Here is a 19061-nt window from a genome sequence, read left to right as displayed (position 1 = left end):
GTAGCAGTATTACTCATGCTAGATTCCTCGTTCCCTGTGCACCCAGACGCTGCTCCGTGCAGCTCATTTCTGCTCACTCCTTTCTACTCTTGCCCCTCCGCTCTCATCGTCACTCATTCACCACCCCCCCCTACTTATCTTCTTTCCCTCCTCCCCTGCCTGCACCGGCTCCACTCTTTCTTTCTCCCATGCTGCTCATCTTGAGCCCCCCCCCTCTGGCGTGTCTCTCCTCTCGGTGGAGACTTTCACCCCGGCCTCCTTTCCCTTTCCCCCGGCGTCACCTCGGCCCCCTGTCTGCTGCACCCTCTGCTTCACCCTCTGCTGCACCCTGGCTGCTGCACCCTCTGCTGCACCCTCTGCTGCACACGCTGCTGCATCCCTCTGCTGCACCCTCTGCTGCACCCGCTGCTGCACCCTCTGCTGCACTCTGGCTGCACCCGCTGCTGCACCCGCTGCTGCACCCTCTGCTGCACTCTGGCTGCACCCTCTGCTGCACCCTCTGCTGCACACGCTGCTGCACACGCTGCTGCACCCTCTGCTGCACCCTCTGCTGCACCCTCTGCTGCACCTTCTGCTGCACATTGTCTGCTGCACCCGCTGCTGCACCCGCTGCTGCACCCTCTGCTGCACCCGCTGCTGCACCCTCTGCTGCACCCTTTGCTGCACCTTGGCTGCTGCACCCTCTGCTACACCCTCTGCTGCACCCTCTGCTGCACCCGCTGCTGTACCCTCTGCTGCACCCTCTGCTGCACCCTCTGCTGCGACCGGCTTGCACTCCCCTCCCCCCGTGGTGCGCTCCCACGGGCGGCAGCGCTGTACCCATCCCAGCGGCGCTCTTGGCCGGCGTAATGGCACGGGACGAAGACTTAACGCGCGCGCGCTTGACCGGGGGAAGCCTCGCTGAGTGTCGAGACTCTGTTCCAGGAGCGATCCTGCCAAGTGTTCACAGTAGCAGGGGCGCGATGTTGTTGTTCTGTGTGTGCAGCGGCATCATGGTGACCACTTCGTCAGCTGCCTCAGGGGGTGCGGCTTTCGGTCAGGTGGGGCCCCAATATTTGATGTTGCCTCGCACGGTCGCACCGAGGCTGTTACCTATACACGAGCTTGTTTGCCCGTCCTAGCACGGAAGCTGTATCATTTACGAGCAGAGTATAATTGATTCGTGTGTAAATTTAATGGCAGTGAATATTGCATGAAAGTATGTCAACGAACACTTTACTTCATGTCACTGTAGCGCCGTATATAACTGACCGTCAATTTGTTCAAATTCACTGCTCTGGTACTTAATTCTCTTCTGCTTTCGGTCGTTGGGGTTGAAATAAATAGGAATTTGATACAATATCTGGAAAAATCACCGACAAATGTCTATTTTACCATAATATAGAAGCGTGAATTAGACTTACCGTGTTTCAAGTGCTGAATAAATAAATAAAGACACCGAAACCAATTTATTGCTGCGTCTAATTATTTATTAGATTCACTTTCAATAAAGAAACGTAAAATTTAAAGCGAATTTGCGAAATAAACTAATTTCCGCTCGACCTTCTTCAGCGTGAGTGTAAAAATTTACAAGCTCATGAATATTCATGACGGGGGGGGGGGGGCTTGTGAAGTGACGTCAAGCGCGTTACACACAGACAGACATTCTTGTCTCATCATCCTCTGGTTCAATCACATCAGTAAATGTAAACCGCGTTTTAAATAAGTGTGTTGTTCTTCCACACTCTTGTTGAAAACTCATTTCATGATAATTGTTTTTTTTACCCTTCTATCTGGCAACAAAACTGACATCTTTTTTTTACAAGGAGTCATGTTTGCATAGACCACAATACCTGCAGTCGTAATGCAAACAAAAAACATAACTCCGATAATGTATGCACTGTCCTTGAAGTTGATTGGTCCACACCCGAGACAGCTTTCCTTAGAGCCTAGTCTCACATGGGTTGGACCAGATGACGCCAAAAGGCGCACAACTCAAAGACAATGCACCATCAGAGTATGAGAGCTCGGGGTAAGCATTTACACCATTGGAACCTCATTTGCCAGTAAAAATATGATAATTGGTTTTTTACCCTTCTATCTGGCAACTAAACTGACATCTTTTTTTTACAAGGAGTCATGTTTGCATAGACCACAATACCTGCAGTCGTAATGCAAACAAAAAACATACCTCCGATAATGTATGCACTGTCCTTGAAGTTTATTGGTCTACACCCGAGACAGCTTTCCTTAGAGCCTAGTCTCACATGGTGTTGGACCAGATGACGCCAAAAGGCGCACACCTCAAAACTAATCTCATGTTGGTTGTCAAGGGGGCCCCGACTCGTAGCTTTGGCCACCAAGGGGGGGGGGGGGGGTGGGGGGGGGCAAGGCACCCCCCCCACCCCCACGTCCGTTATGCTGCTGTCTGTGTGCAAATCCTCATCGAGTAATTTGCAGTGTTGATTTTTAGCATTGCGATATTTTGGCCAATTTGCAGTTGCGTTGTGTGCGTGTTTGTGTGATTTTTTACGCTATTGGAGGGCAACGGAGAACCCGGAGTAACGCCAATGCAGAACAGGGGGGGGGGGGGTAGGAGGGGGGGGGGGGAACCATACAGACTCCACGCAGAAAGGTGCCCGAGTCTGGAATCGAACCCGGGTGGGTCCCAGTTAGTCCAAGCTGCTGAAGCCCCCACGCGTGGGTGCTGGGTGCTGGGATCCTAGCCGCGTGTGCAGTCAACGTCGCCTCCGCGTGCTGTACATTGGCCAGCGTCGTTCAGATGCAGTTGCGTAAATGATTGCTCCTAGCAAATGAAATAAACCTGCACATTTTAAATTATTATTATTATTAATACGTGGGCACTGGTTCCAATTCTTGAGCTTATCATTTCTGGGGCTCTGTGCGCCAAACCATCATCCACTTAGCATAATCTTTTGCTTCTACATTTAGGGGGCTGGATTATTTGTCCGTTGTAAATCTGACCAAATGTGATCTCTCTCTCTCTCTCGAGCGTGTGTGTGTGGGGAGCGGTAGTGTAGCGGTTAGCGTGCTGCGCGCTACGAGCCTGGCGACTCGAGTTCAATTCCCCGTTCACGCCCAATACCAGTGACGAATATCTGAACCTATCCTGGGCTTCCTCTAGGTCGACTCAGCCTCAAATTAGTACCTGATTGTGATGTGTAAACATCGCAACTAGATAGACAAAGGCGGCCGGAAGTGGTGGTGACGGCCACACCACCCCCTCGTGTACCGTGTCGGCCTTCATAGGTGCTCGCTAACAGCACTCTCCCGAAACGTCTGCTAATGCTATACGGGGGATCTTTGTCGTTGTGATTGCTGGGTCATGTGGCCTGCCTGCGCAGCCACCGCATGCCCGGCCACCGCCTGCCCGGCCACCGCATGCCCGGCCACCGCATGCCCGGCCACCGCATGCCCAGTCACCGCATGCCCAGCCACCGCATGCTCGGCCACCGCATGCTCAGCCACCGCATGCCTGGCCACCACGTGCCCAGCCACCGCGTGCCCAGCTACCGCATGCCCGGCCACCGCATGGCCCAGCCACCGCATGCCCGGCCACCGCATGCCCGGCCACCGCGTGCCCGGCCACCGCATGCCCAGCCACCGCATGCCCGGCCACCGCGTGCCCAGCCACCGCATGCCCAGCCACCGCGTGCCCAGCCACCGCATGCCCGGCCACCGCGTGCCCGGCCACCGCATGCCCAGCCACCGCATGCCCGGCCACCGCGTGCCCAGCCACCGCATGCCCAGCCACCGCGTGCCCGGCCACCGCGTGCCCAGCCACCGCATGCCCAGCCACCGCGTGCCCAGCCACCGCATGCCCAGTCACCGCATGCCCAGTCACCGCATGCTCGGCCACCGCATGCCCAACCACCACATGCCCCAGCCACATCATGCCCGGCCACCGCATGCCCGGCCACCGCGTGCCCGGCCACCGCGTGCCCAGCCACCGCATGCCCAAGCAGCTTTGATTTGGTCGGTCAGAGGGGGATAAACGGGCACGACACGGTTCAGTAGGATGTGGAGCTGAGTGGAGTTGTCGATGACTGGTACCAGCGGTGTCAAGACCGGCCTCCATGGAGGAGCTTCGTGAAGGACGCTGCTGGGTAGTTAGATGCAGTCGCCCTCCACCGTCCTGGTTATTCCTGTGGGTGTAATTAAAACAACAATAATACGCGCCGCCTACTTCGCTCACATTTCTTTCAAAGTGCTTTCCCCGCACCTCCAATTAGCGCGGTTGGTTACGTGCGGTGCGAAAGAAGTTTAACATGCTTGGATGTCAAAGATTCGCCGACGTCGTTTGCAAGAGTCGCCCATCGTGTGTGTGCCGCTGGCGTCATGGTCGAATTTTGAAGAGAGAGAGAAAAAACACCCACCCCTATTGGGATTATACAGCAGCAGCAGCAGCATCATACATCGCTTCCGTCTGCGAAAACTTTGCAGGAACCCCGTATAAACAATGGTCTTGAGACTCAGTGAGGCTTTTTCCCTGCGTAAGACAGGGGTAGCGATGAAGGGGAACGTTAGTCGTGGCCATTGAACCAACCCGCGTTGTACAAGCAAGCAAGCAGCCTCTCTCTCCTCCGTCGAAATATTCTGCTAGCGCAGATGCGAAGATAGGCCACAAGAGGCCGCTGTGAGTCCGCGCGACGTTGAGCGGTTCCGATCCCACGAGACGAAGTCTCTCAAACTTAATTTGGAGCTTTCGTGACTGCAGCAATTACTCTTTGGTTCTTTCGGTAAAGTCACGTATAAAGATAAAATAATAAATGAAATACTAGCATACGACGTTTCGATAGCAACACAAGCAATCATCATCAGGTATAAATGAAATAGAAACACAAATTCTAGTATACTTAGAAATGTAATGTAATAAAACAGAGAGTCGGATAACATAACAGTCAATCCTTTTGTCAAGGCGCTCTTCGCCCCTCCAACCCAGCTTAAATAGTCGCTCCAAGCCTGGGGCGTGTCATTCAGACTCTGTCTTCTCGACAGACCTGTTCTCCACCTGAGGACGGCTTCTTGCGTTGTGGCCGAAACGTCGAGAGAATTATTTTATTATTTATTATTTTATTATTACTTTATCATTTCCATTCTACGTGACTTTACCGAAAGAACCAAGAAGAGTCAACACCCTACCTGGTTGATTACGTTCTTCCTGAGAATGCTAAATTCAGCATTCTTTTACATTCTTAGCATTCTCAGGAAGAACGTAATCAACCAGGTAGGGTGTTGACTGTTATGTTATAGAAGTCTCTCCCCGACGTTTTCGCTTCGCCCGCCGCAGCGGCGACCTCTTGCCCATACGAGCACCCCGGGCCTGCTGACGAGAACTCAGTGGTCGAAACCCGTTTCGCGTTAAGCCGCTTGAGCGCAAATTGTTAGAAATCGTCGGTGCAACAAAGAAGGGGCACACGTTCGGCTAGGAATTTCTTGAGATACTTCTTGAAGTGTTTAGTTTGTTGTCCTTCCCCGCTGCCCCTCCGATTAGCACGGTGCGAAAGATGTTCAACACACACACACACACAAACATGCTGATGGACCGTAAGATTGTTTTATTTTGACATTCGCACATCTATTCTATTCCTCCGCATTCACAAATAGGTCGTCGTGACATTATTCTCTCCGTTTGTTATTATTCTAAATCGCCTTTAACGAATACAACAATAATTTACAGACCGCTCCGCGCAAATATTCGAAGATAAACACCCCCCGTATAACCATTAACAGGCTTCATACTCTTTGTTTTTTTCGGTAAAGTCACGTAGGTTTCAAATAAAATAAATGAAAACAACTAAATTAAATCACGACGTTTCGGGCGCAACACAAGCGTCCTCCTTCAGGTGGGGACAACGTAGCGACACACTTAAGCAGTTGTTTTCATTTATTTTATGTTTTACCCACGTGACTTTACCGAAAAAACCAAAGCGTACGAATCCTTGCAGTCACGAAAGCTTCAAATCTAACATTAACAGGCTGCTGGTGCAAGTGCTGTTAGCGTACACCTATGAAGGCTGGCACGGCACATGAGGGAGGGGTTGGTGTGGCCACATCGCCACAAGGCCGAGTCGACCTAGAAGAGGCCCAGCACCGCTTGAGCTCGTCTCCGCTGATGTTGGCTTTGTGAGCGGGAATCGAACTCGGGACGAGGGCAACAAGCGAGGGGGCCCTGTTCAATGTTACCCGACGCCTGGACCCCCACGTAGGCCCCGTCCAGCCCGAGCGAACCCCACCCCCGGCCCTGTGCAGTTGCACCGCCTGCGCACTCAACATGTTAACCACGTCACTGAGAGCACACGGGGTGGGGGTTCGGGGGGGTGACACTCGATTGGGTCCGCGCACGCGTGGTTCGCGAAACTGTTCGTCTGTACTTTGATCGCATTGCGCGCACATCAACTCTCGCTGGACCGCACAAGGAGTTCCCATTCTTACCCCAACCCCACCACCTCCTCCTCCTCCACCAGCCAGCCAGCCCTCCACGATTATTATTTTTCTTCTTCTTCTTTTACCAAAGGACGCGGGGTCCTCTCTAATTTCTACTCTTGAAAGGTTTCCTCCTCCTCTGCCGACTACCCCCCCTCCCCCACTCCGATCACATTTAAGAGCTCAGATCGTAATTTGGTCCACCCCAACCCCCCCCCACGCGCAACAGAGGCAATTGGACACTTGTTGAAAACTACCCCTTGCAAGCCGACGTAATTTATGGGAATATTTACAGAACGCTAGTGTTTTGGATTTTTTCGTTTTTAATTGTTGTTGTGTTTGTGGTTTTTCAGTTTTCATTGCATAGCCTGTGCGAATATAATGAGGATGATGATGATAGGAGCGGAGTGCTGGCGCAGTGGTTAACGCAATGCGCTGTGACCCCAGCCATCTGAGTTCAATTAAAGGCCACGGCTGAGATCAGTGGCGAATGACCTAAACGGGTCCTGTGAATGTCAACCCCCCCACCACCCACCACCCTAGGCCACCCCAAAGTGTGGTGGAGTATGGTCAAGCAATTCTAATCGCAAAACATAATTGTTACGTGGCTTCATATCCATGATTCACTGAAGGTCCAGACACGTCTACAACAACGCACACCCGATTTACAACACTTCGTATGGAAGCAATTTTTCAGAATTCAAATCCCCCGTATTTGTGGAGATTGCATAAGTCCACGCGGCTCAAGAGAGAAGACTCAACAACACCGTGGCCTTAAAAGGATATATACAGTTTATGTAAAATGTGCACGAAACGCCACCTATTAAATATGTTTTGTCCTGGTAAGGCCACACCGTGTTATTGATGAATGTTGTTTTGTTTGTTAACTGTGCTTAACGCAGCAGCAGCATCGCCATATATTGTTTTATATGCTCGCTCACAACGAGGACATCGCTCACCCGTGTCAGTTCAGGGCTGTGCATTTGTCAACTTCAATGCAAATGCTCACTGCATCAGCAAGGAATGCCTCGAGGGTGACGTGGCTAAGCGGCCGCGCTTATTGTTGGAGAGGCTCGCGGTTCAAAGCCAGCGGGCCGCCCTGCTCAATACTGCCCGGGTGTATTCAGCCAGGAATACTCCGCCCCGTGTACTTTCGCGTTGGACGCTAAGAGGTTCCCGTGACGCTATTCCAGGTAGAATAATAAATAGGCCATTGTGTAGCGGCGTCACGGATACAAATGTTGCCACATTTAAACTGACAACGAAATTCAGCTAATTGGGTAAAAACAAACAACACACACAGCAACATCGCCCATCTACGGCAGTCTACCTGTCTATTAGCCACAGCAGCGCCTTGCTTCGTGATGACCTTGCACCGTGAAAACGACGCGGTTAACAATTGTACAAAGTAAATTACTTTGAAAGTCACGTAGGTAAAACATTAAAATTAATAAAAGTAAAATAAAATAAAAATAACGACGTTTCGGAGGCAACACAAGCTTCCGTCTTCAGGTGGAACCGTCACAGCTCCTGCAATCTCTCATTTACTTGATACAGCTGTCGTGGCTGTGACGGTTCCACCTGAAGACGGAAGCTTGTGTTGCCTCCGAAACGTCGTGATTTTTATTTTAATTTTATTTTACTTTATTAATTTTAATGTTTTACCTACGTGACTTTACCGAAAAAACCTAAGAATACTTTGAAAGTGTGTCCGGTTCTAACATTCAGCCAACGTCTCTGTCATATCTCTTGCTCTGAAGTAGGTTCATTACCCGAAACGTCAGCAGCCCATTATATGTATCATGAAAGGCAGTGTTCGTGATGAATGTGCCGAGTTACTTTTTGTTGTATGTGGCTTGTAAATACACGACCGCTAGCGCAGCTATCTTATTGATGATTTATTATCGTGTGTGTGGTGATGGATGTGCGTACGCCGTGGAGCTGCGGTGAGAGCGATTTACTCCGAACCGGAAGGTTACGAGTTCACATTCCAATCGCGTTTCCACTCAGCCCATCATCATCACCATCCCCTTGGGGCCAATAAAATAGGGTACCACGTTGTACAAAGTCAACACTGAGCACGTCCTATGGGTTTCAAACAGTTGGCGAGCAGTGTTGACTGTGCTTGGGAATAGGACACATGATGATGATGATGACCATGGCTAGTGGTTGAGACTAAAGACGAATTTCGATTTAAAGCTTTCGTGACTGCAGGGATTCATCGTCATGATTCTTTCGGTAAAGTCACGTAGAATGGAAATAATAAAAGAATAAAAATAAAACATTATAAAATAATTCGCACGACGTTTCGGCCACAACGCAAGCAGCCGTCCTCAGGTGGAGAGCAGGTCTGCCGAGTAGACAGAGTCTGAATGTCTCTACTCGACAGACCTGCTCTCCACCTGAGAACGGCTGCTTGCGTTATGGCCGAAACGTCGCGAGAAATATTTTATTATTTTATTATGTTTTATTTTATTATTTCCATTCTACGTGACTTTACCGAAAGAACCAAGAAGACTAAAGACGAAGCTGCAGCCAAAGGATGGAACATTCCCCTATTGACGGTTCGTGTGCAGGAGCTTGCTCGATGGATGTTTAACTAATCGCGCGACCATGAGGTGTGACCACTCCCTCGGAGAGGCCCTTCGTCCAGCAGTGGAGAAAGCGCGCTCGCGTTACGTTGCATGCGATGGGCACGAGTGGCCTCTGTAGCCGCTGGAGGCCGCTACATTCACCGCGACTGTTAAACATGATAATGATCGATATTTGAAATCGAATCGCCGTGTGGGTGGAAGATGGGTGGGTGGGAGGTGGAGGGAGAGTGGTGTTGACTCTTGTCAAGGGAGGTCCCGGGGAGTTTAGGGGAGAATATGGGGGAGGTTCCTCTACATATTTTTTGGGAGTTGAGTACATTGCAGCCTGACCCCACCGAACAGGGAGGGGGTGGGGGCTGGATGGGGGAGGGGCTTCGCGGTTGTTTTCCCCAGACGGCCAAAGAATAACTTTGCGCAGTGAAAGTGAACCCGGAGCGAGGTTCGTGTGGCGAGTCAGCAGAATTCTTGCCGACTGAGACCCGCCGTGACCTCCGACCTCTAGTCAACATCGCCCCTCCCCTCACCCATTTGCCCCCCCCCTTACACCCTCCCGCCCGCCACACACAGCCGGGCCAATTTTCCTCGTTTTGCCCACGCCGCTATTGCACCGTGAACGCTCTACGCGAAATATTATCCGAGCGTAAACATGGAATTTAAGTCTTGGGGAGGGGCAGTAGGGGTCAGGGCTTAAGTGTGGCTGCCAGGGGAGTAGTGGTGATTACACCACCAACAACAACACCACCAACAACAACACCACCACCAACAACAAAACCACCAATAACAACACCAACAACAACAACAACACCAACAACAACACCATCAACAACACCAACAACAACACCAATAACAACACCATCACCAACAACACCAACACCAACAACAACACCAACAACACCACCACCAACAACACCAACAACAACACTACCAACAACACCAACAACAACACCACCAACAACACCAACAACAACACCACCAACAACACCACCAACAACAATACCAACAACAACAACGTATGTTTAGTCAGTTGTCCTTCCCCGCACCTCCGATTAGCACGGTGGCCTACGTCGTCATCGGCAGTCCCTGGGAGTTCGAGGATGACGTCCATCAGGTTTCGTGGTGGCTCTTGAGGTGGATGATGAGTCAAATTCTGGATCCGCAGATCTTTAGGCAACATACGGTAAGTCCAACATACATGGCACATCGATGTTTGAAAAGCTGTCGCCGAGTCTCGATGCCATCTCTCAGAATGCTCCATTCCCTTCTCATTGCTACGGTCGGAGCAAGTTCTGCCACGTGGTGGCGGCCATGATCACAGAGGGGATGATGTCAACGAGCACGTGGCACCGTTCTCAAGGTCGCATTGACGTCCCGCGTCGCCTGTACGGCAGGGACACTGGGAGGAGGAGGAGAAGGGGGGTGATGGAGAGCAGGGGGAGGAGGAGGAGATGATGGAGAGGGTGATGCGGAGGCAGGGAAGGTGCGGGAGGAGGGCGGTGGACTTCCAGAGAACAAAACGAAGCACATGACGGCCACTCACTCTCGCTTCTCTCGTCGCTTTGGGTTGTTGTTTTTTTATATTTGGCGAGGAGCGAATTTGAAACGCGACACCGCTGGCGCGTGTTGAGCGTCGGTGGTGTTGGTGTTGGAAGGATTTTCAAGAGAAGCCGCGTGAGACGAGGCCAAGGAAAACTGACGCCGTCCATTAAATTTGCCTCCCGTCTCGGCCAAGGACTCACTCGGCCCGCGGGGTCGTTTCGAAGTTGAGTGAACTACGTTTTTTCTTTTTTTTGGGGGAAGGGGGGTTTGTTCGAACAAGTCAAGGTTTTCCCTTTCACCAACACGCACTCGCCAGCGTGGTGAAGTATGGTCAAATGAAACACACACACACGCCCGTGGAGCCTTAAACCAGTGGTTCTTGACCTGGGAATGCAAGCACCCGCTGGGGGTGCGAGATGCCCTTTCTGGGGGGCATGGGGCCGTCCGTAAATGACGTCACGCGATTTTGGACGATTTTTGACCCCCTCCCCCCTCGTCGTCACACGGCGTCACAAAAGTCAGACCCCCCCCCCTCAAATATGACGTCACAAAGCTCTGCCCCCTCCCCCCCCAAAAATAAAACATGCTTCGAATCGCTTTAAACTATTGTCATTGTAGTGCGTATTTAATGTGCCGCTGCACTCTGATGTTGTAGGAGAAAACGTTTATCAAAAAGTATATTTAATTAAGTAGAACGTGTTGTTTATATTTATTTAAAGTTGCGCATTTTGATGTGACGTCACATTTCTCAACCCTCCCCCCTCGTCACACATCGTCACAAATGTCTGACCCCCCCCTAGGTGCGTGACGTCATTTATGGATGGCCCCTAAAGGTTAAGAACCACTGCTTTAAACAGACTCTTGACGCAAGTTCCGTTCGCGAGCAGCACCTGTGAAAGCCGGCAAGGCACACGAGGAGCTGGGTGGTCAACACCACGCCCGACCGCCTTTGTATCTCCCCCAGTGCTGATGTTGACACACCGCACCGGGTACTCATTTAAGCGTGAGTCTATCTTGGGAGACAAAGGCGGCCGCGCTTGGTGCTGCCCGTCGCACTCCCCTAATCGTGCCAGCCTTCATTGGTGCTACTCGCTAACAGCAATTGTAGTGCAGGATTACCCTCGCAGCAGAAGTAGCTACATGTGTAGTAGCTACGGGCCCCGCACTTTCAAGGGCCCTGCGCTAAATGCTTTCAAGCTATTAATGCCCGTTCAGTGATTCTGCACTTGCTCTATTACTATAGTACGATACCGCCTTCAACTTTTATGAACGACTGGGTGTTTAAGGTTAGCTAATTGTGGTATTATCAGGCCGTATAGCAAATAAAAAAATACAATTACAGTACTTAACTATGCAAGTAAAAATTTTATTTTAATATTTTTTTTATTTTGGGACCGTTATAACATATGCTACAGGCCACGCACTCGCTTTACCCGGCCCTGAGCACTTGCTCCCTAAAGTCGGTGAAGGCTACACGGGCGATCTTTGTCTTTGTGTGGGTGTGTGAAGGGGGAGCGGTGGTGTAGCGGTTAGCGCGCTGCGCTACGAACCCGGCGACCCGGTTTAGATTCCCGCTCGATTATCTGCACCGGTCCTGGGTCTCCCCTAGTTCGACTCAGCCTCAAATGAATACCCGGTGCGGTGTGCAAACATGGCCACTGGGGAGACAAAGGCGTTCGGGCGTGGTGCTGACCACCCACCCCCCTCGTGTACCGTTCCGGCCTTCATAGGTGCACGCTAACAGCACTTGCTCCAACAGTCTGTTAAGGCTATACGGGGGATCTCTTTCTTTGGCTTTGAAGTGGGCGGGATCGTGATTGGGGGCGACATTGTTGTTCCACGCGCAGCGGGGGTGCTCGGAGTCTCCGGTCGAGTCTCCCGTCAGAGCCAATCTCGCTCGCAGCGAGGAGGAATTTAAACGCCGCCGCCGCCACCACCACCACAGCCACACGCGGCTCGGTCGGCGGCACGCAGAGGAGACCCTCGCCGGCGAGTAGGGGGGACGCGTGTGAGTGAGTGCGTGTGCCTGTGTGTGTGTGTGCGCCTGTGTGTGTGTGTCCGTGTGTGTTCGTGTGTGCGTGTGCCTGTGTGTGTGTGTGCGCCTGTGTGTGTGTGTGTGTCCGTGAGTGCGTGTGCCTGTGTGTGTGTGTGTGAGCGCCTGTGTGTGTGTGTCCGTGTGTGTTCGTGTGTGCGTGTGCCTGTGTGTGTGTGTGCGCCTGTGTGTGTGTGTGTGTCCGTGAGTGCGTGTGCCTGTGTGTGTGTGGTGTGTGTGCGTGTGTCTGTGTGGGGAGCGGTAGTGTAGCGGTTAGCGCGCTGCGCTACGAACCAGGCGACCCGCAGTGACGATTATCTAAACCGGTCCTGGGCCTTCCCTAGGTCGACTCAGCCTCAAATGAGTACCTGGTATGGTATGTAAATATCGCTACAGTCTGTTCGTGTGTGTTTGTGGTGTGCGCGTGTCTGTGTGAGTGGTTAGTGTCTCCTGCTCATGGCCAACACCAGCGACGATTATCTGAACCCGTCCTGGGCCTCCCCCTGGTCGACTCAGCCTTAAATGAGTACTGCACATCGCCACTGGGGAGACAAGGGCGGTCGGGCGTGGTGCTGGCCACCCACCCACCCCCTAGCGTGCCTCATGCGCCTTCCTCGGCGCTCGCTAACAGCACTTGCCCCAACAGTCGGTCGAGGCTATGTGGGGCACCTTAGCCTTTGCGTGAATGGGTCTGAGTGAGTGCGCGAACAGCGCCGTCATCAGCCAAACATTCCCCGGCGCGAGGAGTTACTTCTCAAATCCAAAAACGATTCTACGGATGGTGCCGCGCGGATCTGTCGGGGCTCCGACTGGAGGGACGCGATGGACTTTGGGAAACAGACCACGTGCCCGATCGTCACGACGACTATTGTTTTAGCCACACGGGCGCATGGCTTGTCATCCAGCGCCGTAGAGGCAGCGGCGAGCGTTGGTTGAATCACACCGAGATGCCGTGAAAGTCCCTTCCCCGTGCAACACGTGTGTGTATGTATGTACGTTGAACTTCTTTCGCACCGTACGTAGCCAATGCGGATCGTAAGTGCGTGATGCTAATCGGAGTGGATGGACGTGGAGGAGGAGAAGTCCGCACCCTGGCTTTGCCAGGAGAAAGCGGGAAAAGCATATTAAGCGCGGTCCAATGTCATCGGGATAGAGTGTTTCACCCTCGCACGCAGGGGTTTTCTCCGGCTGCTCCGGTTTCCTCCCACACGCAAGCACTCACAAACTGGACGATGACACCGTTCACGTTGAGAGGACCGCAGAGCTTGGAAGCTGCCAGCTCCTCACCGCTCGACTGCGGTTCCTCCTCGCACCCCCCCCCTCCCCGAGTCGTTCTTTCTTTCTCCCCGAAAGCGAGGAAACGAACACTGTGCGGCAGTGGCGCAGTGATACAAGTTGAGATGATGATTATTATCATTGCCATTTCTAATAGAGAACCGAAGCACTGCACGACGTAATACAATACCAGGATAATAAGTATTGTGAGGTCTGTTATATTCTCTAAGACAGTGGTTCTTAATCCGAGGTGCACGAAGCCCCTGAAGGGGGCGAGAAGCCCTTTCTGGGAGTGCGAGGCATGGCCAGATTTGTTTTAGAAAGTAAATCATCGAAACACAAACTTAGCATGTCACGTAAGTACAACTACTTTGTTTCATCAAAACTAAGCATTTATTAACATTATACATGTTTTTACGATTGAGAACCAAAAGGGTGCAAAGCTGCAGTAAAGATTAAGAACCACTGCTCTAGGATGTTTATATGTTAAACTTCTTTCACGCCGTACGTAGCCAACCGTGCGAATCGGAGGCGCGCGGGAAGGACAACAGACTAAACACAAAATCAGTTCTAAAGAAATTATTTTGCCAGAATATAAATAATATTCTGCCAAAATAATTACATTACATAGGGACAACAAATTGAGAAGTTAAAGTAATTCTGAACGATATTTACTTGATACAACAAGCGTGCTGTGACGGTTCCACCTGAAGACGGAAACTTGTATTGCCTCCGAAACGTCGTGATTTTTATTTTATTTTTATTTTACATTTATTAATTTTAATTCAAAAATTTTACTTACGTGACTTTACCGAAAAACCATAAGAATATGAATCCTTGCAGTCACGAAAGCTTCAAATCTAGAATTCTAAACGATCCGCTTCAGTCTTCCGCATCAATCCTCTTCCGAACATCTTCTTCCGTCCGTGTAGCCAGTTACCCAGCTAGTTTCGGCTGCCACAGCCGCAGCAGCAGCAAGGAGCCCAGCCCAGCAGCCAGCCAGTAAACTCGAGGCATAGGGAGAAGCCTTCAACAGTAGATTACGTGAATAGCGTACGCAACGTACGGTAGCGTCGTGCCATGCACGTTTGCCGTTCTGCCGCTTGTGTATAAGGAGCGAGGAGTGATCGCTGGGTTAGCGGGCCGTGACCGCGCCTGTCAAACACCCGGGGCTGGCAGAGGGCACGAGGCGAGGTGAGGGTTCAGCTGTAGGTGCGGCAGGACACGGGGGGGGGCGGTGGCCAGTTTGGGTTCAGAGGTCAGATCGCTTAGCCGGCACGGCACAGAGCCTGGGTTTGAATCCTGGTCTCACAGCCGTTGCCCTTGCAGTTTTAAACGAGGTTCCCTTGAAACGAGTTTGTTATCTTCAATGGACACCTCGCCCCCTCCTCCTCGTAATCTTAAACCGTCCCTACCCGTGCCGTGGTAGCTTTCTAATTGTGTACAAACATTATAATAAATTTCGATTTAAAGCTTTCGTGACTGCAGGGATTCATCTTCTTGGTTCTTTCGGTAAAGTCACGTTGAAGGGAAATAATAAAATATTTATTTTATTGTTGTATTTAATTGTTTTATTTTTATTATTTTTTTATTTCCTTTCTACGTGACTTTACCGAAAGAACCAAGAAGAACATTATAATAATGCAGTGTGGATCTTGATTTGAAGCTTTCGAGAATGTAGTGTGGATTTATAAATAGATTTTTGGGTCAGTTCGCCGTGCGAGTAAAATGCACTCGATGTTTCGTTTACCCTCCTCCACCCGACTCGGGTCAAGGCATGCATTTAGTTGCCACGAGAAACAAACACCGCCACTTTTGCCGGTCATCTCAGTCATCCCATGGCACCTGGCTCTGTCACGTGACCCTCTGCCAGCGAGCCCCGCTACCGCGGGGTCATCTTTCTGCCCCGCCCCTTCCCCCACCCCCCTTCTCTCTCTCCCCTCCCCCCCGCTACTGCCGAGGCCTACTATACACTACACTATACACTACACTATACACTACACTATACACTACACTATACACTACTAGACACTACACTAGACACTACACTAGACACTACACTAGACACTACACTATACACTATACTATACACTACACTATACACTACACTATACACTATACACTACACTATACACTACTATACACTACACTATACACTACACTATACACTACTATACACTACACTATACACTACACTATACACTACACTATACACTACACTATACACTACTATATAATCTCGTGCCACGGCAGATTTCTCTCCTACTTCAGCAGTTTTTCTCGCTGTGGTTGTCCCACCTGATGACGATTGCTTGTGTTGCGATCGAAACATCGTGATCTATTATTGTTCTACCTACGTGACTTTTACCGAAAGAACCACAGAGTAAAGCCTCCTCTGGTGATGGATATTCGATCTCATCATCACGATCTATGGGCAAATAGCCCCTGTAGGTGTCCGCTGCACATTTAGTTATTTATTTCCACGTTTCTCTGTGTTGTAGTGCCAATATGCTCAAGCACTTAAACATATTCCTGGCATCGTCCAGCCATTCTCTGTTTGGGTTTTCCTCTTTTTACACGCTTTTATTTAACTCACTCTGTCTGTTGTTCTTGTTGTTGTCGTTGTTGTATCCTCAAATCTTGTAACTCAATTTGAACCCACTTCCCAATGTGGTATCGACTGCAAACTTGGTATACTTATGTCATATTGATGACAATACTATATTATATAATTTAAAAAAATGTATTTTTAAACTATATTTTTTATATGTTATGTTCCGGCTTGGGTCTAATTGTCCACGGTCAACTGACGTTGGCTGTAGTTGGCCACGGTCCCTTACGTTATGGCAAGCTTCGGGGCCACTTCCTGGAGTCGTGGAGTTCTTGCATTACTAGTACGGTACATTTAATTAAAGCGTGTTAAATAAAAATATTATTCCGGTTTCTTCCATTTCTCCGAATCACACACTTTTAATTTTCCTGTTGTTGTTGTCCATCTTACATGTTTGTCCAAATAGGGGCAGTTTCCTTCTTATCACTGCCTGCATCATCAGGTTGTCTTGTTCTATGTGAAACTCTTTTCTTACTTTTACTTTGGTACCTCTTTGGGTCCAGCTTAGGGGCCGTCCATAAATGACGTCACGCACCTAGGGGGGGGGGTGGGTTAGACATTTGTGACGATGTGTGACGAGGGGGGGGGGGTTGAGAAATGTGACGTCACATAAAAATGCGCAACTTTAAATAAATATAGACAGCACGTTCTACTTAATTAAACATACTTTTTAATAAATGTTTTCTCCTACTACATCAGAGTGCAGCGCCACATTAAATACGCACTACAATGACAATAGTTTAAAGATATTTGAAGCATGTTTTATTTTGGGGGGGGGGGGGGGGCAGAGCTTTGTGATGTCATATTTGAGGGGGGTGGGTCTGACTTTTTGTAACGCCGTGTGACCAGGTGGGGGGGGGGGGGGTAAAAAATCGTCCAAAATCGCGTGACGTCATTTATGGACGTCCCCTTAGACGCAGTATCCTTCTGTATATCGATGAGTCTATTTACTCGATTAATCTCTATTTTTCTTCTTGGTTCTTTCGGTAAAGTCACGTAGAATGGAAATAATAAAATAATAAAAATAAAACTGAATAAAATAATTTTCACGACGTTTTGGCCACAACGCAAGCAGCCGTCCTCAGGATGAGAACAGGTCTGTCGAGAAGATAAATATCGAGATATCTCTTTATGAGTATCTGTGTATTTCTATAATAATTTATATCTATGAGTCTCTATGTATGTCGATGAGTCTATTTGTTAGTTAGTCTATTAGGTTTGTGAGCCAGATTTCTCACAAACTTCATAGCCCAGTTGAACACCCAGGCAATTGGCGAGCAGCACTGACTCAGTGCCAAATTACAACTAACAAAAACATATTAAAGAATCACAATGAAGAGACAGACAACACATCATCTGTGAAAAAGAAGAATCGCGATTAGATTTTTACTTTTTAACAAATGTATAATCTCATCGATGGTAACACACGCACATATGCAAGCACGCACGCATATACAGCAAATGCATGTGCGTGTGTGTGTATGTATACGCGTGCGTACAAATATCATTGTTGTATTCTACCCCCCCCCCCCAATCCACCCTCCACCGCCACAATTACACACGAAGCACGTGGGGTGGGTGGGGGGCACGCGTGTCCTCAACGAGCAATTTCAGCAAAGAATTCGCGTTCACTCCCCCCCAGCCCTCGGTGTGATTGTGGTTTTTGTTGTTTCTGCTGCTGCGCGGCCTCCGCTATCGACTCCCTGGAGGCGCCGGGCACGGGCCCCCGTGGCGGCGAGGGGATGGGTTTAGAGTTCGCACGCACACGGGGGGGGGAGTGGGCTCCCCTCCCTCCCTCTCCCTCCCTCTCCGCCCTCTGATCTTCTCGCTCGCTCGCGTCCGGCGACTCGTGGAGAGCGCACGCCTCCACGTACGACAGGAGGACCTCGAGAATGTAACCGCACTACCACCATCACCACTATCACCACTATCACCACCAACACTACCACCAACACTACCACCATCACCACCACCATCACCACTATCACCACCAACAACAACCGCCATTCGCCACTAAGTGGCGGTGACGTCACCACGACGCTTGTGCCAGGCCATGTGCACCTTGAGGCCACGTGAAGTGTCGAACGCCCGCTGGCAGGAGGTCACGGGGCAGACCCAGGTGCCACGGGTCGACTGACCGAGATGACCGAGATGACTGGCTGATGCACCACCTGTGCCCCCTACTGTACCAACTTGCTGTGCTTTAGCCACCCGGCGCTCCGCTCGTTGTTGTGAGCGTCGCTCCTCCGCCCTCCGTTGTTGTTGGAGGGCGACTGCCTCCAACTGCCCAGTAGCGTCCTTCACGAGCCTCCTCCACTGAGGCCGATCTTGACACCGCTGGTACCAGTCATCGGCAAGTCCACTCAGCTCCACGTCCTCCTGTACCACATCACTCCATCTCTTCTCTAGCCCGTACCGCGCCCGTTTAGCCCCCTCGATCCGGCCGAACAAAAGCTGTTTAGGCATGCGGTGGCTGGGCATGCGGGCTACATGACCCAGCCAACGCAGCCTTGCCTGCCGGAGGAGCTCACTGATGGACTTTGCCCAGATCTTTCAAGGATTTGCGAGCTCCTCACACAATCCAGCC

Source organism: Lethenteron reissneri, chromosome 41 (assembly GCF_015708825.2).
Source record: "Lethenteron reissneri isolate LAM-NWPU_2019-01 chromosome 41, ASM1570882v1, whole genome shotgun sequence".
Lineage (NCBI taxonomy): Eukaryota > Metazoa > Chordata > Hyperoartia > Petromyzontiformes > Petromyzontidae > Lethenteron > Lethenteron reissneri.
This window is presented reverse-complemented; position numbering follows the sequence as displayed.